This window comes from Lithobates pipiens, unplaced genomic scaffold, assembly GCF_037356315.1.
Source record: "Lithobates pipiens isolate NorthernLeopardFrog02 unplaced genomic scaffold, aLitPip1_a1.2 Scaffold_30, whole genome shotgun sequence".
Lineage (NCBI taxonomy): Eukaryota > Metazoa > Chordata > Amphibia > Anura > Ranidae > Lithobates > Lithobates pipiens.
This window is the reverse complement of record NW_027507791.1, coordinates 115,724,036-115,746,743: the sequence shown is the minus strand read 5'-3', so window position 1 is coordinate 115,746,743 and position 22,708 is coordinate 115,724,036.

Genomic DNA, 22,708 nt, shown 5'->3' with positions numbered 1-22,708 from the left:
AAAGTACACTCCACAACTCTTTGTTCTCTTGTTAGCCGATAATTAAAGACCCTTTTCTCCACAGACAGAGACCGGTTAGCATATGGCCTAAGCATTTTTTCTGAAAGAGCAAAAGCCTCATCACCAACAAATATTAAAGGGAGAGAGGGTTCAGATGTTCCAGGGAGTGGTCGTTCGTTGGGGAGGTCTAGCGTGTTCTCCCGGATCATTCTTCCAAAACTTGAGTGGGAAAAAGGCTGGAGTCAGAACTGCTCCCATAAGAACAAATGTCTATGTAGGTGAATGAGTAGTTTGCATCAGCCACTGCCAGAAGAACAAAAGAAAAATATTTTTTATAATTAAAAAATGTTGTCCCACTACCGACTGGCCTCACAATTCTGATGTGCTTGCCTTCTATGGCACCAACACAGTTAGGGAAGTTGCAGCGCTCCCAAAACAACTCAGCTTTGGTGTTCCATCCCTCTTTCTTTGGTTTTCTCATAACCACATCTCTTGAACTCGTATTGTTAAGCTGGAAAATTAATTTCCAGTTGCTAGGTACCTGAAAAAAAAAAGAAAATTAATTAGTTATGTTTTTTTTTATTACAGAAGGACTCATACGTACTAGGTGGCGGAGCCTCAAGGACACACTTCAGAGACACCAGAGACTGCAGCGTAAAGCAAGAAGTGGGTCTGGTGCCCCCTCAAAACATCCCTATGCCTTCGCCAGATACATGGATTTTTTTGAAGCCAGTTATAGAATTGAGGAAGTAAGTTACCATACATGAATTGGTCACTCTACCATCTCTATTTAATTAACCTGTCCTACCCCTAACCTTTACTTCTCCCCCTATCAGCTTTACTTTTTATTTCATAACAGAGTTCCAATTTTAATTTTTTGTATTGCAGGACAGAAGCAACTTGGGAGGAGGAGGAAGAAGAGGAGGAGGGGGAGGAGGAGTATGCTCCTAATGTTGACTATGTTGAAGGAGAATCATTTGCTTGCACAAATCAGGAGGATTCATCTATGGAGGTCCAGGGTGAGCTGATTAAGGTACATGATTCCTCTGCTCAGTAGCCGGATAATGAAGATACTGACGTTTCTACACCTTACAGCAAAAGGCAAAGGCAAGCATCTACTTCTCGCAGGAAGAAAAGCAGCAGGGCAGCAGAAGAGGTTGAAGACCAAGACCAGACCAATAAATTACTACACATACAAATTGATGCCCAGTGATGCCCTCACACTATGTTTGCCATTAGTTTGGTGCCTCTTCTCAAAGAGGTCTTGCTAGACCATTACTTTAATATGAGGACTGCAGTACAACATATCATCCATTCCTTCATTGTGCCACACCATGTTTCTGTGCCAACGCACAAGAGTCCTAGTAACTAAATATTTACTCCCATTTCTTCTGCCTCAAACACTGCACCAAACCCTTATCCCTCTAGTGTTGTGGAACCCTCTAGCATGTATGAGACCCCCAGATCACGAATCCCATATCCTATTCCTTCTCCAGTTGCCTCAGTAATTTCACTCCCAAGTAGAATCACGGATATTACCAGACAAATTAATATGAGACCACTTGACTCAACATCTTACCATGTCCCGGCACAAAACAGACCACCACAGCTCTACAAGCAAATACCGTCCATGCCAAATCAATTTCCACGTGTAACAAGACCAACGGAACAGCACAAACCGATAATGCCAAGTCATTATCCATATCGCAATCAATCGCTAGAAGTTGCCTCAAACATGTCTACACCCTATCGACAATATGGGCCCCAAGTGTACAACCAGATACCAAGATATCCCTGTGCCATTGAGGAAATATCCGAGATATACCTGTGCCGATACCGAGATATACCTGTGCCATTGAGGAAATATCTCTCAACACAAGGTGAAGCCTTGCAGCTAACACCATCAAGCTCTTCAACAGCAACACTACAACAACATGATTTAACCAAGCCTGATGAACATAGTTCACCAAGTTTTTTTAGTTTGTTGAGGACCGCTGGGATCTCCGCAGTGTCGCAGTGACAGTGGAGACAGAGGATGCATGGATGGACTGCACTGCGCTGGACTGGAGGGAGAGATCACCCGTGGCTGGATCAGATCAGCCATCGCTGGACCCCGGAGAGACGATCATCCGTCGCTGGATAGCAAGAGTGGATTAGCACCGCTGGAATCTTTTTTTTTTTTTTAATAAAGGAATTTTTCAAAAGTGTGTTTGTCTTATTGAACCATTTTTTACACTTTCTTTGTGAAATGGTAGGGGTACTTTTGTACCCCCCTTACCATTTCAAACAGGGGGGCCGGGATCTGGGGGTCCCCTTGTTAAAGGGGGCTTCCAGATTCTGATAAGCCCCCCGCCTGCAGACCCCCACAACCACCGGCCAGGGTTGTGGGGATGAGGCCCTTGTCCCCATAAACATGGGGACATGGTGCTTTGGGGGGACCACAAAGCATCCTCCCAATGTTGAGGGCATGTGGCCTGCTACAGTTCACCGAGATAGAGAGCACTGACAACATACCAGCACCGTGATAGAGAGCACTGACACCAGCACAGAGATAGAGAGCACTGACACCACACCAGCACCCTGATAGAGAGCACTGACACCAGCACCGAGATAGAGAGCACTGAAACCACACCAGCACCGAGATAGAGAGAGAGCACTGACACCAGCACCAATATAGAGAGAGAGCACTGACACCAGCACCGTAATAGAGAGCACTGACACCACCCCAGCACCGGGAGAGAGAGCACTGACACCAGCACCGAGATAGAGAGCACTGACACCAGCACCAATATAGAGAGAGAGCACTGACACCAGCACCGTGATAGAGAGCACTGACACCACACCAGCACCGTGATAGAGAGCTCTGACACCAGCACCGATATAGAGAGCACTGACACCACACCAGCACCGTGATAGAGATCACTGACACCAGCACCGAAATAGAGAGCACTGACACCACACCAGCACCATGATAGAGAGCACTGACACCACACCAGCACCGTGATAGTGCTGTCTATCATGGTGCTGGTGTGGTGTCAGTGCTCTCTATCACGGTGCCGGTGTGGTGTCAGTGCTCTCTATCTCGGTGCTGGTGTCAGTGCTCTCTATCTCGGTGCTGGTGTGGTGTCAGTGCTCTCTATCACAGTGCTGGTGTGGTGTCAGTGCTCTCTATCATGGTGCTGGTGTGGTGTCAGTGCTCTCTATCACGGTGCCAGTGTGGTGTAAGTGCTCTCTATCTCAGTGCTGGTGTCAGTGCTCTCTATCTCGGTGCTGGTGTGGTGTCAGTGCTCTCTATCACAGTGCTGGTGTGGTGTCAGTGCTCTCTATCATGGTGCTGGTGTTGTGTCAGTGCTCTCTATCTCGGTGCTGATGTGGTGTCAGTGCTGTCTATCATGGTGCTGGTGTGGTGTCAGTGCTCTCTGACACCACACCAGCACCGAGATAGAGAACACTGACAGCAGCACTGATACCAGCAACTCGCTGCGGGACCCAAAAATATAACACCGCTCAACCTCTTCAAACAGGAGGGTACGGGCATATAGTACGGTGTGTTTTTTTTGTACAAGGAAGTGGGCCAAAGGTAGAAAAAAGGTCCGTGTACTAGATTATATAAATCGTTTATAGAGTTATGCTTATACATGGTCTACTGGTCACATGTGTTGAATTCCTCCGAGATCCATGCCTCATTCATTTTTATAAATGCGAGGTAGTCAACACTGTCGTGAGCTAGATGAGTGTGCTTATCGGTCACGATCCTCCCTGCTGCGCTGAATGTCCTTTCAGACAGGACACTTGACGAGGGGCAAGCCAACAGTTCCATTGCAAATTGGGCAAGCTCTGGCCAGAGGTCAAGCCTGCCAACCCAGTAGTCCAGGGGTTCATCCCTTCTCAGAGCGTCCACATCGGCCGTTAACCCGATGTAGTCGGACACCTGTCGGTCTAGGCGTTTCCTGATGCTGGATCTGGAAGACACCTGTCGCTGGGTCGGCTGAAAGAATGATCTCATATCAGAAGTGACCAACACATCTTCAAACCGCCCTCTTCTTGCAGGCGCTGTTGGAATGGTACCTGTAACTCTTTCTCTGGGAGTAGGAATTCCTCTGCCAGCACACGCAAAAGCAGAATGCAGCATTTCTCTAAGCAAGGCCTGTAAGTGCTCCATTCTGACAGCCTCTGTGACGACGGTAACATTTCCGCCATTTTGTGTTTGTACCGGGGGTCTAAGTACGTTGCCACCCAGTACTGGTCCTTGACCTTTATGCTTTTTATACGGGGGTCCCTGTTAAAACACTGGAGCATGAAGGCCCCCATTTGCACTAAACTGGAAGCGGTGTGGTGGCCTGGCTCCTGCTTATCATCCAGGATAATGTCGTCCTCCTCTTTCTCCTCTCCCCATCCACGCACAACAACAGGGATCCCAGAAAGGTTTAAAGCATGCTCTTCTTGCTCCTCCTCATCCGCCCCAGCACCATCCTCCTCTGACTCCTCTTCAGACTCCTGTTGTTGACTTGTCTCAGATAGAGTAGCCCCCCTGGGAATTTCATCCAACATTGCATCTTCCTCATCTTCCTGATTCTGCTCCTCCACGGCTTGATCAATGACACGACGCAAAGTACGCTCCATAAAGAAGGCGTAAGGTATGATGTCACTGATGACACCATGGCTGCGACTGACCAGTTTGGTGATCTCATCAAATGGCCGCAGAAGTCTGCATGTGTCGTGCATGAGCAGCCACTGGCGCTGTGAAAAAAAAACCAAGCTCCCCAGAACCTGTTCTGCCGAATTCGTACAGGTAGTTGTTAACTGCACGTCTTTGCTGGAGCAGCCTATCAAGCATATAGAAGGTTGAATTCCATCACATCGGGCAATCGCAAATAAGATGTCTGACCGGCAGATTGTGTCGCCGCTGAATGTCAGCAAGGCGAGCCATGACTGTGTAAGATCTTCTGAAATGGGCTGAGATTTTCCTTGCCTGCCGCAAGATGTCCTGGACCCCAGGGTATTTGACAACGAATCGCTGCATGACCAAGTTTAAGACGTGTGCCATGCATGGCACATGTATAATTTTGCCCTGTTTCAATGAGCTAAGCAGCGTTGTCACACACCACTTTACCAACTGTCAAATTGAGCGGTGTTAGCCACTGATCTGCCTGTGAGCCCAAAGCTGAAAGGAGTGCAGGGCCAGTGTGTCTCTTGGCTTCCGGGCACAACAGACGCAGCACGGCATGGCAACGTCTCACCTGGCATGTCGAATAGGTTCTGGGGCTCTTTTGGGCGGCACATCAGAAGAGATGCTAGCCGCGGAAAAAGGTGGAGTAGGAGGAGGAGATGAAGAGGCAGGACTGCATGCAATCCGTGGCGGTAAAACCAAATCTTCACGGGTGCCACAGGTTCCATGCTTGATGGCCGTCAGAAGGTTCACCCAGTGGGCAGTAAAAGTTGTATACCTTCCCTGCCCGTGTTTGCTAGACCACATGTCTGTGGTCAGATGTATCTTCTCACCGACACTGTGTGCCAGAGATACATTCACTTGCCGCTGAACATGGCCATATAGCTCTGGAATGCCCTTCTGTGAGAAATACTTCCTTCCTGGGACCTTCCATTGTGGTGTTCCAATGGCCACAAATTTTCGAAAGGCCTCTGAGTCCACCAGTTTATATGGCAGTAGTTGGCGGGCTATCAGTTCTGACAAGCCAGCCGTCAACCGTTTGAGCAAGAGGGTTATCCAGCATCATCATTTTTTTTACGCTCGAACATTTGGCCCACGGAAGCCTGCCTTTTTCCAGAAAAACGTGAGAAGGGCATGATGGAAGGTGGAGTGGAGAACAATTGTGAGGAGAGAGAAGGAGAAGTAGAAGACAAGGCTGAATGGGGAGAGCCTGGAGTGTGGCTTTGTGGGTTCCATTGGTCCCACTGGGCTCGGTGGTGGCAGCTCATGTGCCTTCTTAAGGCGGTCATCCCTAGGTGAGTGTTGGGCTTACCGCGACTTGTGTGTTGACTGCAAAGGCTGCAGATGGCAACACTATTGTCAGCAGCAAACACGTTAAAAAAAGCCCACTCTGCGGAGCCATGTGTCAGCGTCCTGGGAGCACCAGATGTGACCGTACATGTTTGATACCTCACTCCTGATACATTAGCAGTCTGGTTTGTCCCTCCTGTGCAATGTAAGTTTTGCCTGCTTCTCCTTCCTATTTGCTGGTCCATATCTCCCTCTGAACTCTTCCTCTCTTGTGGGCACCCACGTGACATCACTAGACACGTCATCATCAATGTCACCTTCCCCACCGCTATAATTAGAGATCTCGGAGTAGGCAGCAACACCGGGGACCAACCTCCTTTGGCTGATCTGGGAACTGTCGCCAGACTGCTGAGTGGCGGTTGTTGCTACCTCCTCTTCCTGATCCAGCGGAGGGTATATGGTGGTGGTGGTGTTGGTGGTAGTGTCTTTGGGGGTGCACACAGCAGAGAGTGAAGAGGGTGAAGATCGAGAGGATGAGGAGAGTGCAGAAGAGTAAGGCTGAGTGAGCCACTCAACCAAGTCTGGTGCGTCCTTTGACATAATCAAACACACCTTCTGCAATTTCCCACTTTGGCTCAAGCCTGTTACTCCTGCCCTACCCCTACCACCCCTGCGGAAGGGCCTGCCTCTTCCTCTGAATGTCATTTTTTAAATGATCCTGTGACAAAAGTCTCTAGAGAAGTGCAGTATACGTGGAAGAAGGTATATCACACCCCGCTTCAATCTGTCGTTTTGGGGGGCCACTGGTCTATCACAACAGTTTAGAAAATAAAAATAAACTGCGCTCGGGAAAAAATATATATTGCAAAAATTTAAATAAGGGCTGCAGCTCTAAGTGGGATACACACACTAGAATGAATATAAGAAAATTTGGAAATCTGCGCCACTGGCCCTATATATTAATAAAAAATTATCTACAGATGAAATGTCAATAAGGGGTTAAATACATACAAAATAAATGTTTGTTGCCAATAACACTCATATTATAAAATATAAGAAGTATAAAACTGACATAAAACAAAAAACAGCTTGTAGCTGAGACTGGAGGATAAAGTCCAATATATCAGTGATTATCGAGTCACCACAGTGAGTCCAAACAAAGCTGCAAATCAGTGCCCGTCACCAGGTTTTTGATGCGCTTACCAGATGCGGATTAGATAGTAGCCTTAATAATATTTATCCGAAGCAGGTTATGGTTTTAGTGTTTAAAACATCCGATCATGATTCTTGCATCCTGATTACACTTATCATAGGTATATGGCAGTACCGCAGCCTTTAAAACTTCAACAGTCAGCAATCGCGTATGTAACAAGCATCAACCCCAGAAAGAAAAAGATGCCTCCATAGCGTAAAACCATTCAAATGTTTTATTAAAATAAAAATATCGCACTTACATAAAGATTTCTTTAAAACAGCATCAAACAAAATCACATAAAGCCGGCCGGCATTCAAGAGAGTGTCCCGTCCTCCCCTCGTAGAGCGTGGTGGCGTCACTGCGTACCTTCCCAGACGTGTTTCGTCATAGATGACGTTATAATACTTTTTTCTAATTGCGTTTGTCACTCTTTGTATTATACCAGTCCTTAAAAGGACCTTTGTGGACCTAGTAGTAGCTAGCTAGTAGCTAGTGAATTGCAGACTGTCCCTGCTCCATAAACCAAACTGTCCCTACACTGAGAAACGACAGCTGCAGAATCGGTCAGCAGCACTGCATGCAGTGCACTATAATATGCTTTCTATATTTGAAAGAACGTATATTATAAGTGTATTACAACCCTATATACTGTACACCTATACCAGTCCTTAAAAGGACCTTTGTGGACCTAGTAGCTAGTGAATTGCAGACTGTCCCTGCTCCAAACACCAAACTGTCCCTCCTTGCACTGAGAAAAGACAGCTGCAGAATCGGTCAGCACTCAGCAGCACAGCAGTGCACTATAATATGCTTTCTATATTTGAAAGAAAGTATATTATACGTGTATTACAACCCTATATACTGTACACCTATACCAGTCCTTAAAAGGACTTTTGTGGACCTAATAGTAATAGCTAGTGATTACACTGACTGTCCCTGCTCCACACAGCATCCTTTCCCTACACTGACAAAAGACAGAATGTAAAATGGCTGCCAGATCAGGCCTATTTATAAGGTAGGGGGTATGTCCATGTCCTGAAATGTCTCATTTGGCTGTCCTGTACCCCATGATGGATATGTCATGGGTCAAAGTTCTTCACAATATAAACAAATATGTCCGCCGCGACATATAACATAAGTCCGACGAGCAAAGTTCGCTGCCAACTGACCGACGGGCAAACTGCAAGGCCATCTCTATTAATCAGTTAAGGCATTAGTCAAGAAGCCCCAATGTTATGTTAAGATATGGGACTCAGGTTTAGGGATGAGCTTCGTGCGAATTCCGAACGTTATGGGCCGTTCGCGCCAAATTCGTGTGGCGCTCACGGCCCACAATGCACTGCGTCATCGCAGTGCATTGCTGGCTCATGATTGGCCAAGCATGCACTGTGACCCCGCATGCTTGGCCAATCACAGCGCCAGCAGCGAGGAGAGCCATGATTGGCCACAGGCAGGATGCCTGTGGCCAATCATAGCTCAGGCTGTGTAGTACATGCCCCACACTATATAAGGCCGCAGTTAGTGGGTGTTCTGTGTACCTTCAACACAGCATACACCGATCGTTATCGGACGATTTTCGATCTTGCTCTTCTGTAGTGGTTGTTGTCTGCGTGCCCTGACCGCAGTATACACCGCTATATTCACCTCACCTATATAGCTAGTGATCTATCTTTTATAATAGAGCTTGCAGTCAGTAGTATTAGGAGCTTGTGTGTGCTATCTGCGTGCTCTGTACCCAGTACACACCGCTATATCCACCTACATAGCTCTTCTTTATTTGAGCCATCTGCCATCTGCAGAAGTTATTAGAAGTTGTGTGTGCCTCCAGCACAGCACAGTATACATCTGTATATACCCCTTTATCTCTGGTGTTCTATAATAAAGGCATCTGCAGGAGTTAGTGGGTGTTTTGTGCCTCCAGCACAATATACACCTGTATCTACCCTTTATTGCTGTTCTCTAATAGAGCCATCTGCAGGGCTTAGTGGGTGTTGTGTGACTCCATTACAGTATACCCCTTTATCTCTGGTGTTGTATAATAAAGGCATCTGCAGGAGTTAGTGGGTGTTGTGTGCCTCCAGCACAATATACACTACCCAACTGCTGTTTTACCCAACTCCCTTCAGGCCATTACCATGTCTGGAAGGCCAGCAAGGAGAGGCAGACAGGCGCGAGCCGATAAAAGAGGGCAAGCAGGCTCTGTGTCTAGAGACAACAGTGCTGGTCGTGGACGCGGTGCATTGTCATCAGCACGTGACCATGGGACACGCTTGTCCTTCTTTTCGGCACCTGGACATGTTGAACCGCAACATGCCGACAACTTGGTAGAGTGGATGACCAAGCCCTCTTCATCCTCTTCATCCTCTCTCACCTAGTCTCAGGGTACTAGCAAAGCATCTGCCAACGCATCGTCTTCCCTCGTCTCAATGTCATCATCAGTGACTCCTTCCCTAGACTCACCACGTCCTCTTAAGGAGTCTCCTGAACTCTTTGAGCACAGTGTTGAGTACATGCTCCAGGAGGATGCCCAGTGTTTTGTAGGCTCTGATGATGACACTCAGCTAGAGGAAGGCAGTAGCGTGAATGCAGAGAGAGGGGATGCTCAAGAAGGACAGCAATCTGGCAGTCATGTTCCACAAGCTGCAGCATATTGCCAGGTTTGCTACAGCGATGAAGAGGGAGGGGATGATGAGGGCACTGAGTCCACGTGGGTGCCTGGTAGGAGAGAGGAGGAGGAGACACATGTCCAACGAGGCAGGATGCCCTCCGGGGGCCAGCTTAGGGGCAGCCCACCGACTGAATCACACCGCAGAGCTCCGCCTGTGCAGGGCGCTGCCTCTGCGCGTTATTCTAAAAGTTCTTTGGTGTGGGCCTTTTTTGAGACAAGTGCATCAGATCGCACCACTGCTATTTGCAACATATGTCTCAAGCGTATCTCGCGTGGCCAAAACATCAGCCGCTTGGGCACCACATGCTTGACCAGACATATGTTGACCTGCCATGCAGCTCGTTGGCAAGCGTACCTCAAAGACCCACACCAAAGAACAAAGCGGACCTCTCCTTGCTCCTCATCAGCTGGCATCTCCAACCCCACTAGACCTTCAGTCCTCTCTGAAACCTGCTCTGAGAGGAATGAAGGTGTAGAATTAGGTGTGTCACAGCCAAGTGCTTCCGGGCACTCTGCTAGCAGTACACCCACGTCCGATTATAGCAGGCAAATGTCCCTGCCCCAGCTGCTGGACCGGCGAAAGAAGTTCACTCCCAGCCATCCACATGCCCAGCGGTTGAATGCTAGCTTGGCTAAATTGCTAGCACTTCAACTGCTGCCTTTTCAGTTGGTAGACTGGGCCCCCTTCCGTGAGTTTGTACAATGTGTGGTTCCTCACTGGCAGGTCCCCAAACGCCACTTTTTCTCACGGAAGGCGATTCCGGCTCTCTACCGGCATGTGGAAGGCAATGTCCTTGCCTCGCTGGACAGGGCGGTCAGCGGTAAGGTGCAAATTACCGCTGACTCATGGTCCAGCAGGCATGGACAGGGACGTTACCTGTCTTTCACGGCCCATTGGGTCACTCTTCTGGGAGCTGGGAAGGATGTAGGACAAGGTGCAGTAGTGTTGGAGGTTGTTCCGCCACCACGCCTCCAAAATGCTACTATTGGTTGTAACACACCTCTCTCCTCCACCCCCTCCTCTTCTTCTTCCTCCATGGCCTCTTCCAGTGCTCTGTCCTCAGAACCAGCGGTGCTCCGTAGGCGTTCCAGGGGCTACGCAAGTACGCAGGCAAAACAATGCCATGCCGTGCTTGCGCTGGTTTGTTTGGGGGACAGGAGCCACACTGGGGCGGATGTTTTGTCAGCTCTGCAGGGGCAGGCCGAGAGGTGGTTGACGCCACGCCAGCTTAAGCCAGGAATGGTGGTTTGTGACAATGGCACCAACCTCCTCTCCGCCCTCCGACAGGGACAACTGACCCATGTGCCCTGTGTAGCTCACGTCCTTAACCTGGTGGTGCAGCGGTTCTTGGGCAGGTACCCCGGCTTACAGGATGTCCTGAAGCAGGCCAGGAAAGTCTGTGTGCATTTCCGCCGATCATTTGATGCCTGTGCTCGGCTGGCTGAGCTCCAAAAGGAGTTGAGCCTGCCCAAGAACCGCCTTATATGGGACATGCCCACCAGGTGGAACTCAACGTTGGCCATGCTGCAGCGGCTGCACATGCAGCAGATGGCCATCAATGAGTACCTGTGCGACTACGGCACCAGGACAGGGTCAGGGGAGCTAGTTTTTTTCTCACCACGCCAGTGGGTCATGATTAGGGATGCATGCACTGTCCTGTCACCGTTTGAGGAGGCCACAAGGATGGTGAGCAGTGACAGTGCATGCATCAATGACACTGTACCTCTTGTCCACCTCTTGGAGCATACGCTGCATGGAATAATGGACAGGGCACTTGAGGCAGAACAGAGGCAGGAAGAGGAGGACTTCCTTGCCTCTCAAGGCCCCTTTTATCCAGACAGTGTTCCTGCTGTGCCACCCATCACACAGGAAGAGGATGAGGAGGAGGAAGAGGAGGAGGAGGATGATTGTGTCAGCATGGAGGTGATCAACTGATTCGGTGGACAGGCGCACCCTGTCATTGACTGACAGCTGATCCTGTGGTAAAGAGCCACTGTGATTGGCCCTTTACCCTGAACTGTGATTAGCCGAGTCCGAACGATCACAGAGCACGCCACCAGCACCGCGCGGGCATGGATGGATGTCCATGGACACCCTCCTGGCATTGTAAGCCTGCGATGTAGCCATTTTTAGACTATAGTGCAAGCAGGAACTGGTTAAATAGCACTTGAGTAATGTTTTAAATGCATTGCTGTTCTAAACCTTGTTTATTTTTTCGAACAAAGCTTGAGTAATATCTTAAAAATGTTCCTGTTTTTAATTTTTCACAATAAATAGAGGATTTTAAGTGAAAGATCTTAAAGTATCATTTTTTCATTTTTTAAAAACCTGTATTTGGGAAGGATTGCATTTTTTTCAGGTGAAGCCCTTAAATTAGTTTATTAATTTTAGTTCAGCAAGGCAAATTCTAAATGACTATTTTTTAGTTTTTAGGGTTTTTAATGTGCTGTTGAAGTTACCTCAAAACTATTTTCCTTAGCATTTGAACTGTTAAAACACTGCCTAGGAGAGTAAACCCCTGTAGTGTTTATTGCTGCAGTCACTCATCAAATCACTGACATAACTGTGTTTATTGCACATTTGTTTAATGACAATCATATACATTTGTCTTCTTTGTTCTTTTTAAAGGCAACTATTTGCACCAAATCATCAACAGATTCAATGCTCCAAAACAAGCCAATCACAGCATCAGAATAATAAGAAAGCATACATGAATGGAAGCCATTCATGTATGATTGCTATAATTGGTCATAGCGATCATGATCCACCACTGCTGCGCATGTGCTGAGTGACCTACTAGTACATCATTTAGCTGCAGCTGCCACCTGCCCACAGTAAATGTACTTTGGGCATGCAGCAAGTGGTTAATCTGTTGTTTTGTTTCTCTTTCCATCTTTGTTTTGCAGTGTGCATTTTATGATTGAGAGTTATTATATACTTGAATTATTTATTAAATTGAGTTTCCTGTGGACTTGCAGCAGCATCTTCAGTGGGCAAATGTGGATTGCTGCATGTAGGAAACATGGAGTCACTGTGGATTAATTTTGTAGTGAGTATGTTTTTTACAGTTACCTTTTTCAACTGTTTTTGAAAAGTTAATTTGTACTACAGTTCTGCATTAAGTTACAATCCCTGTTTAAATGACAGGCAGTGATGGAAGGAATGAAGGAGGGATCCTCCCAGCTACCATTCATTATTCTATTCATCCCTCAATTACAAAGTAGAATACCAGTTTACTACATGGTTGGGGAATGAGTGGCACTTCTCATTATATTCTAGTTTAATAAGGATTTTATTAACTGCCAATGCGGTACAGTGGAGTACAATAAACCAAGAAGAGATAGTAAAGGGTGTGAGCCCATTTCTAGGCTGCCGGGGCAGGGGTCCAACAACTATGAAAGGAAGTAGTGAACCAAGTCTCTGGTGCAATTATAGTAGCATCAATAGAGCAATTCTCCAGCAGCTAGGGTGAGAAAGAGTCCTTCACTGATCAAGGAGCTCATGGAAGAAGGAGAGTTTGGGAGGGTAAGTATCAAACAGATATGTAAGTTGGGGAAAGAAAGTTAGGGGAGAAGAAGGAGAGAGAGAGAAAAGAGAGATAGGTAGAGAAAAAAGGGGGAAAAGGGGGGGGGGGGGGAGGGAAAGGGTGGTGAAGAGAAGGGAGGATGGGATGGGAGAGCAGGGAGAGGAGGGGGATGGGGGATTCCCATAAGAGCCATTTATCTGCCCCCAACCCTCCTCTGTTCTCATTAGGCAAGTCCACCACCAGCAAGCCAGGACTTGGATTTCCAGGTATAGACATCACTGAAATCAAAGGTCATGAACAGACCTTGAGAATCTAAAACCAGAAAAAAATGGTTTAGAGGGTGGGAGGATTATGCTAGAGTATTCTGCTGTATTCTGCTGTTGATTGCAAATGGACAGGACTAGGTCTATGATAATTTCAAGGGGTTATTCTGTGATATGGCAATCAATTATTGAATGTCTTCAATTCTTTGGAGTTTGAGTTTGAAGTGTTGGAACCCAACTGGAACCCCAACACAGAAGATACAGAGTTTGGCAGCATTCACCATGTGCATCGTCAGGAACTTACAGTACAATTTCTGGGACAAAGAGGTATGGTGTAAGAGCAACTGGGCTGGGATGAAATCTAATGTTAGGTAGAGATTAAGGAGATTAGGTGGACATCAGTCCAGAAAAGTTTGAGGACGGGGCCCGTCCACCAAATGTGCAGAGACATACCTGGGTCAGTGCCACACCTCAAGTTGGAGGCAGAGGAAGAAAATTTGTGTAGTAGTGATCTGTACCAGCGAAATTTGAATTTGTGTCCCTATTCTTGGATTGCAACATTCACAGAGACCTTGCGAGCAAAGGTATGGGCACATTTCCAAGCTTCTACTGATAGTTCAAGGGAAAGGATTGGCATGCTTTCCCGGCTTTTGGTGAATGTTTGTTGAAAAAAAAATCTAATGATATTGAGACACGTCTCTGTAGCATAAGGATTCAAAAGAGCCGAAGAGAAAATACCGCTGTTAAATATGTGACCAGAAAGGAAAAGAATGTCCCCGCTAGGGATGAGCTTCGAGTTCGATTCGAACTCATGTTCGACTCGAAAATTGCCTGTTCGCCTGTTCAGCGAACAGTGAAAAATTTGGGCTGTTCATGGCAAATTTGAAAAGCCGGAACACCCTGTACAAGTCTATTTTTTGCGAAACGCGATGCGCTGACGCCACCCCTTGCGAAGGATTTGTACCCAGGAAGGACGAGTTTGTCTGTTTGCGTCCGGCCGGCGCATTGGACTTAAGGCTGATCTTTCCTTTGTGCTTTGTAAGTGCATTTTTGTTTTTATACTTGAATTATATTAAAAGGTTTTACACTATTGGAGCTTCATTTCTTTTGCATGGAATTGGCACATGTGACCTAATATATGGGAGATAACTAAGGATACTTGTTTGACAACCTGGTCATGATATCGGTGGAGGGAGGAGAACAGCTGAGACCCTTCTGATGTGGGAGATATCTATTGTTACATGCTGTTGGTGACCCTCTGTAGTGGGGGGTCATGAAATTCTGGTAAGAAGTAATTTTGGCTGTATGGTGGTGGATCAAGCACTTGCTACACCGTAGAAGATTTGACGATTTTCATCTATATTGGACTCTGTTGGAATTCAAATATTTATATAATTACACATTGGGTGTTCACTATTTTACTTTTTGTTTTCTTCTTTTGTTGTTCACTGTGATCAATTATCCTAAAACCCTTATTCTTTAGGATTGGGGGTAATAGGCCTATTTTTGCACATTAATATTGAAATTTTGTTTAATGTTTTTTACTTCATTGAATTTTATGTGAGTTTATGATTTAGCGCAGTTTATTCTATTTTTTACGTGTTTTTTTCTGTAATTATGTAATACAGTCAAGCCGCAGCTAATCAAAGTTCCATTGTGGACGATTAGTATATAATTTTTTATCATAGCGCGGTTTTTTCCTTTTTCCATAATATGCAAGTTAATGTCATAAAAAAGGGTTTGGGGACCTGGGTCCTGCCCCAGGGGACATGGATCAATGCAAAAAAAAAGTTTTAAAAAAGGCAGTTTTTTTCAGGAGCAGTGATTTTAATAATGATTAAAGTGAAACAATAAAAGTGTAATATTCCTTTAAATTTCTTATCTGGGGGGTGTCTATAGTATTCCTGTGAAGGGGCGCATGTTTCCTGTGCTTAGAACTGTCCCTGCACAAAGTGCCATTTCGCAAGGAAAAAAAGTCTTTTAAAATCACTTTCCATTGTCGGCTCCCGTAATACAGAGAACACTCAATGAGTATTCTCAGTATTAGCCGACAATTCATTCATTGATAAAAAATATATATATATATATTTTTAAAGCGTGGGGGTTCCCCTAAATTCAATTACCAGGCCCTTCAGGTCTGGTATGGATATTAAGGGGAACCCCGTGTCAAAATGTAAAAAAAATTGACGTGGGGGCCCCCCTAAATATCCATACCAGACCCTTCAGGTCTGGTATGGATATTAAGGGGAACCCTGCGTCAAATTTTAAAAAAAATTGACGTGGGGGTCCCCCTAAATATCCATACCAGACCCTTTATCCGAGCACACACCTGGCAGGCTGCAGGAAAAGAGGGGGGGACAAGAGAGCGCCCCCCCCCTCCTGAACCGTACCAGGCCTGATGCCTTCAACATTGGGAGGATGCTTTGGGGGTCTGTGACCCCTCAAAGCACCATGTCCCCATGTTGATGTGGGGGTCATGTTGGCCGGTGGTTGTGGGGGTCTGCGGGCGGGGGGCTTATCAGAATCTGGAAGCCCCCTTTAAGAAGGGGACCTCCAGATCCCGCCCCCCCCCCCTGTTTGAAATGGTAAGGGGGTACCTACCATTTCACAAAGAAAGTGTTTATTTCTGTTCTGTTTCTCAAAACTCAATAAAATGTTTTAAAATAAAAAGAAAACTAAAAAAAAAAAATGGTTAAATAAGACAAACACACTTTTGAAAAATTCCTTTATTAAAAATAAAAAAAATAAAAAAAAGCTTCCAGCGGTGCTAATCCACTCTTGCTATTCAGCGATGGATGATCATCTTTCCGAGGTCCAGCGATGGCTGATCTGATCCAGCGATGGGTGATTTTCAGTCCAGCGCCGTCCATACATGCATCCATCTTCTGTCTCCACTGCGGAGACACTGCGGGGATCCCATCGCTGACGTTTCTTATATTAGGAGGGCGGGGCCATCCGTCACCTGACCCCGCCCCCTCTGACGCTGGTGGTGAGGGAAGCCATGGGGTTTCCCCTCTACGTATGGGTGACCCCGCCCCCCTCTGATGTAACGATCCCCGCAGTGTCTCCTAATATAAGAAACTTCAGTGCTGGGATCCTCGCAGTGTCTCCGCAGTGGAGACAGAAGATGGATGCATGTATGGACAGCGCTGGACTGAAAATCACCCGTCGCTGGATCAGATCAGCCATCGCTGGACCCCGGAGAGATGATCATCTGTCACTGGATAGCAAGAGTGGATTAGCACCGCTGGAATCTTTTTTTTATTTTTAATAAAGGAATTTTTCAAAAGTGTGTTTGTCTTATTTAACCATTTTTACATTTTTTTTGTGAAATGGTAGGGGTACCTTTGTACCCCCTTACCATTTCAAATGGGGGGCAGGATCTGGGGGTCCCCTTGGTAAAGGGGGGCTTCCAGATTCTGATAAGCCCCCGCCCGCGGACCCCCACAACCACCGGCCAGGGTTGTGGCGATGAGGCCCTTGTCCACATCAACATGGGGACATGGTGATTTGAGGGGTCACAGACCCCAAAAGCATCCTCCCAATGTTGAGGGCATGTGGCCTGGTACGGTTCAGGGGGGGCGCTCTCTCGTCCCCCCCTCTTTTCCTGCAGCCTACCAGGTTGCGTGCTCGGATAAAGGGTCTGGTATGGATTTTTAGGGGGACCCCCACATCAAATATTTTTTTCAATTTGATGCGGAATTCTCCTTAATATCCATACCAGACCTGAAGGGTCTGGTATGGATATTTAGGAGGACCCCCACGTCAATTTTTTTTTAAATTTGACACGGGGGTTCCCCTTAATATTCATACCAGACCTGAAGGGCCTGGTAATTGAATTTAGGCAAACCCCCACGCTTTTAGGCGAACCCCCACGCTCATTGAGTGTTCTCTGTATTACGGGAGCCAACAATGGAAAGTGATTTTAAAATACTTTTTTTCCTTGCAAAACGGGAAACATGTGCCCCTTCACAGGCATACTATAGACACCCCCCAGGTACGAAATTTAAATATTACACTTTTATTGTTCCACTTTAATCATTATTAAAATCACTGCTCCTGAAAAAACGGCTGTTTTAAACCTTTTTTTTTGCATTGATCCATGGTCCCCAAATACTTTTTAGGACAGTAACTTGCATACTAGCCTTTAAAATTAGCACTTTAGATTGTGAACGTTCGAGTCCCATAGACTTTAATAGGGTTCTAAAGTTCACACGAAGTTTAGGTCTGTTCGCAGGTTCTGGTGCGAACCGAACAGGGGGGTGTTCGGCTCATCCTTAGCCCTCGCATCAAGGCTCAGCATCCTACCATTCTGAAAAAAATGTTTGGCCTACATACGCTAGTGAGACCATACACTGAGAGGAACTGACTGAACATCCTTTGGTTAAATTGTATGGAGGTCAAGAGGCTTGGGGATGTGGAAAGTGTTTTTTTCCTGGAGACCTCTTGAAAACAGCATAGAGTCGATCCAATGAGAAGGTGGCCCAGCAGGGCAGCAACATATGTTTAGTACTAAGCCAGGGGGCTAAAGCCATAGGCACAGAGGGAAAAGTGTGTTCCAAAATGACTCATGCTTTTGTGGACAAATAGATTATCCTGGTAAGGTGGCAGACCCATAAATAGCTCCCGAGGTCAGGAAGCCTATGCCTCCTTTGGATTTGGTGAATACAAGTTGAGCACAACTGATCTGGGGATGCTTGTTGCACCAAAGACAATTTGGTCCTGTAGGAGGAAAATAATTCCAGAGGCAAATGAATAGTTATTGCTTGCAGAGCAGCAGAGGCAGCACATTAATTTTCAATATAGCCACTAGGGATGAGCCGAACACCCCCCGGTTCGGTTCGCACCAGAATTTCGAACGGACCTCAAATTCGAACGAACTTTAGAACCCCATTGAAGTCTATGGGACTCGAACGTTCGAAATTAAAAGTGCTAATTTTAACGGCTAATATGCAAGATACTGTCCTAAAAAGGGTTTGGGGACCTGGCTCCTGCCCCAGGGGACATGGGTCAATGTCTAAAATGTTTTTAGAAATGGCCGTTTTGGCGGGAGCACTGATTTTAACCACTTGCCGCCCGCCCTATTACAAATTGATGGTGGCAAAGTGGTTTCATAATCCTGACCGGACGTCATATGACGTCCTCAGGATTATGAGCCGCTGCGCGCCCCCGGGGGCGCGCATCGCAGCGATCGTTGTTGCGGAGTGTCAGTCTGACACCCGGCAACTACGATCTCGGTAAAGAGTCTTCGACGGAGACTCTTTACCACGTGATCAGCCGTGTCCAATCACGGCTGATCACAGTGTAAATGAGAAGAGCCGGTGATCGGCTTTTCCTCACTCGCGTCTGTCAGACGCGAGTAGAGGAGAGCCGATCGGCTGCTCCTCTGACAGGGGGGGTCTGTGCTGATCGATTATCAGCACAGCCCCCCCCGAGGATGCCCACACTGGACCACCAGGGACGCCACCAGACCACCAGGGAAAAGGTAATCCTCCCTAGACCATCAGGGATGCCAGTCAGCACAATGGATGCCAATCAGTGCCCATAATGGATGCCAATCAGTGCCCACAATGGGCATCACTGATTGGCATGCATTATTGTTTGGCACTGATTGGCATCCATTAGTACAGTATAACACCAATGCCGCCTATGAGTGCCCACCTGTGCCGCCTATGAGTGCCCACCTGTGCCGCCTATCAGTGCCCACCTGTGCCGCCTATCAGTGCCCACCCATGCCCATCTGTGCCGCCTATCCATGCCCATCTCTGCCGCCCATCCATGCCAATCCGTGACAGCTATCAGGGCCAATTTGTGCCACCTATCAGTGTCCATCCGTGTCGCCCATCCGTGTCGCCCATCCGTGTCGCCTATCCGTGCCGCCTATCAGTGCCGCCTATAAGTGTCCATCAATGCCACCTCATCAGTGCCACTTCATTGGTGCTCATCAGTGCCGCCTTATCAGTGCCCATCAGTGTAGCCCCATCAGTGCCCATCAGTGAAGGAGAAAACGTACTTATTTACAAAGTTTTGAAACTGAAACAAAAAAAAAAACATTTTTTTTTTCAAAATTTTCGGTATTTTTTTATTTGTAGCGCAAAAAATAAAAACCGTAGAGGTGATCTAATACCACCAAAAGAAAGCTCTATTTGTGGGAAAAAAATGATAAAAATTTCATTTGGGTACAGTGTAGCATGACCGCACAATTGTCATTCAAAGTGCGACAGCGCTCAAACTCAAAATTGGTCTGGGCAGGAAGGTGTTTAAGTGCCCTGTATTGAAGTGGTTAATGACGATTAAAGTGAAAAAAAAAGTGAAATATTCCTTTAAATATGGTGCCTGGGGGGTGTCTGTAGTATGCCTGTGAAGTGCCACGTGTTTCCCGTGTTTATAACAGTCCCTGCACAAAATGACATTAAACGGAAATAACACCATTTAAAACTGCTTGCGGTTTTAATGTTATATCTGGTTCCTGCAATATGGTTGAAAATCATTGAGAAAAATGGCATGGGTAGCCCTCCCTGCCCATTACCAGCCTATTTGGGTCTTGTACGCATATTAAGGGGAACCCTGTACCCATATTAAAAAAAGGAAATGTGTGTGGCCCCCAGGCCCTATATACTCAGAACAGCAGTATACAGGCGGTGCAAACAAGACAGGGACTGTGTAGGTTTATTGTGTTAAGTTGAATCTGTTTGTAATTTTCAACTGGTACATTTTTAAAGTGTGGCTCCAGTCAAAAAAACTATTTTTAAGCTTTTTGGAAAACATAGGGAAGGGTTATCACCCCTGTATAATTTGTTTTGTCGTCCATCTTTTTTCATCTCACTTGCTGTTGTCTCCTTCCGTTTGCAAGTAGGAGATGTTTGTAAGTTGGATGTTTGAAAGTAGGGGCCTGCCCTATATGCTCTGCAGAACTGGCGGAACAAGGTGTTGGTTTTGCCACAACATTGTAAGCCCTGAAAGTGACTCTTGGTGGACGCTGGAGCGCCCTGCTGTGAACGATTATATCAAGAATTGTAATTACATGCCATTGTTGAACAGTGGTAGGAAAATTGACCTTTGGTGGTTGTGCTGCTGGTGCCACAACACTATAAGTCCTCACAGTTACTCTGGGTGGGCACAGGAACGGGCCCTCCTGTGAAATATTATATCAAGAATTGTAATTACTAGTCCCTGTTAAACAGGGGCAGAAAAATTGGGCCTTAGGCACTGGTGCTGGTGCCACGACACTGCAACCTCTCCCATATACTCTTGTTTTATTGCAGGAATTAGCCCTGCTGCAAAGCATTGCATCAAAAATTGTAATTAAACGCCCCTGTTCAACAGAGGAAGAAAAATTGGGCCTTAGGCACTGGTGCTGGTGCCACCACACTGCAACCTCTCCCATATACTCTAGTTTTATTGCAGGAATTAGCCCTGCTGCAAAGCATTGCATCAAAAATTGTAATTAAACGCCCCTGTTAAACAGGGGCAGGAAAATTGGGCCTTAGGCACTGGTGCTGGTGCCACCACACTGCAACCTCTTCCATATACTCTAGTTTTATTGCAGGAATTAGCCCTGCTGCAAAGCATTGGATCAAAAATTGTAATTAAACGCCCCTGTTAAACAGGGGCAGAAAAATTGGGCCTTAGGCACTGGTGCTGGGGCCACCACACTGCAACCTCTCCCATATGCTCTAGTTTTATTGCAGGAATTAGCCCTGCTGCAAAGCATTGCATCAAAAATTGTAATTAAACGCCCCTGTTAAACAGGGGCAGAAAAATTGGGCTGATGGCATCACCCAGAGCCAGAAATGTTCTTCCAACATATCAGCGGAGGAGGAAGAGGATAGACAATCAACATAACAGGACAGTCACTCAGCATAGGCAGTCTTGAAGGGATGTGATATTTCAAAAAAAATTATTCGGTTACATCAGATTCAGGTGCTTGGTAGCTGTGGGTGATCCAAGACTGATTCATCTTGATGAAGGTCAGTCGATCAACTGATTCGGTGGACAAGCGCACCCTGTGATCAGTAACAAAGCCACCAGCAGCACTGAAGGTGCGTTCCGAAAGAACGCTGGATGCAGGACAGGCCAGTAGCTCAATTGCATACTGTGCAAGCTCTGGCCAGTGATCCATCCTCAAGACCCAGTAAGCCAGAGGATTTTCGGTGGGAAAGGTGTCCAAGTCTGACCTTGCCCCTAGGTATTCCTGCACCATGTAAATCAGACGCTGGCGATGGTTGCTGGAACCGATCATACCTTGGGGCTGCGGACTAAAAAATTGTCTGAAAGCATCAGCCAGATGGCCACCTTCTCCACCGCTCCTTCTGACCGATGCCTCAGCAACATGTTGTCCAGGACCAGGAGTTTGTAACCTCCCAGTCTCTGGGAACGCGTTGCACAGACCTTTCTGCAAGGCCTCCCGGAGATGTCTCATCCTCTGCTCCCTCTGCGATGGCAAGATAAGGTCGGCAACCTTACCCTTGTACCGTGGATCAAGGAGAGTGGCCAGCCAGTAATGGTCCCTCTCCTTGATCCGAAGAATACGAGGATCCTTCCGCAGGCTTCAGGGAGGCCATGCAGCGTAGGTTAGCTGAGGCATTCTGTCCGGAGTCCTCTGGGTCACTAAGGGCAACATGATCTGCAGCTACCTCCTCCCAGCCATGTACAAGTCCACGTGTTTCTTGGGACTGTAAATCATCCCTACAAGACTGCTGCTGCTGATGCTGAGTGCCAGCCTCCACCTCCATGCTGACACAATCATCCTCCTCCTCCTCTTCCTCCTCCTCATCCTCTTCCTGTGTGATGGGTGGAAATATATATATATATTTGAAAAGTAGTTTAGCCATGTTGAAGTCATATTTGTCTTTTGTACCTCTTCCATTTTATGTAGAATAGTGTTTACATATGCTAATAAGTCAGGATACCAACAATTAAGCTAGAAGGTCATTCTGGCCATAGGAGTGTATAGCCAGTGCTCTGTAAATATGTCTTATCAATCATTTGTTTTTCACAATGAAAAGTCATTTTGTAATGAAAAAAGCTGCCCAGCTATTATTTTCTCCACAATGGAGTTTTTGTCTCTTTGGCCAGGACTACCTCCACCTAAGC